Genomic DNA, 872 nt, shown 5'->3' on the forward strand with positions numbered 1-872 from the left:
AAACACAGGTGACACAGCTGTGCAGTAATCAGATGACTTTCAGAAGAAAGCTTGAGGGACCTACTTTTTTTTCGTGTTCAATGTCTCCTACAGTCATTCGATTGTGAAAAATGGAGCTCATTTAATGGAATTCCATGAGAGAGAAAGAGAAAAAAATCATACATGGTTTTATTTTCTAGTCTACACAGAAGCTGCATTCATGTAATTTAGAAAGATCCACCAAATCAGTTTTCAGCAATGTATAATACATACCAAAATGTATTAAGAGGACTATGCCATCGTGCCTTTTTCTGTCAGTTTAACTCACTACAGACATGGACATATGCTATGTATTATTTAAATGTGTAAGTTGACACATACAATTTGTAGGATTTAGAATTGGACAACACATGAATTATACAACAGAAAGCTTTCAGCATACTACAGAGTTGTATGTTTTAAATGCAAAATGAAGACACACATTAACCTTAAAAAAATCAAAAGGACTCGGTGGGTTGTTAGATAACTGAGCAGACCATCATGCCCATTTGTCCTGTCTCAGTAGTGAATTTAGTGAAGATCTCACTAGGTGGTGGGGAAAACACATTTGGGCTGAGCCAAAGGTCTGGGATGCTGTGTTTTTGTGACTGTTTTCTGATGAAACAGATTAAGGTAATCTACGTAGTGAAGCTATCTCTGGGTATGAATGTAACTCTTTGAAGTTTGATTTGAGCTCATCCTGATAAAGATGTACATGTAACAAATAGAATTGCTACAACTGTTATAAATACAGGGGTTTAATGAGGGAAAGGAACTCAAGGCATTCAGAGCCTTTACTGAGACTAACAGGAATATAGAGATGAGCCCCAGCTAGCGAGAAAAGCTTCCTGCTG

This window comes from Merops nubicus, unplaced genomic scaffold (assembly GCF_000691845.1).
Source record: "Merops nubicus isolate BGI_N331 unplaced genomic scaffold, ASM69184v1 scaffold19176, whole genome shotgun sequence".
Taxonomy (NCBI): Eukaryota; Metazoa; Chordata; class Aves; order Coraciiformes; family Meropidae; genus Merops; species Merops nubicus.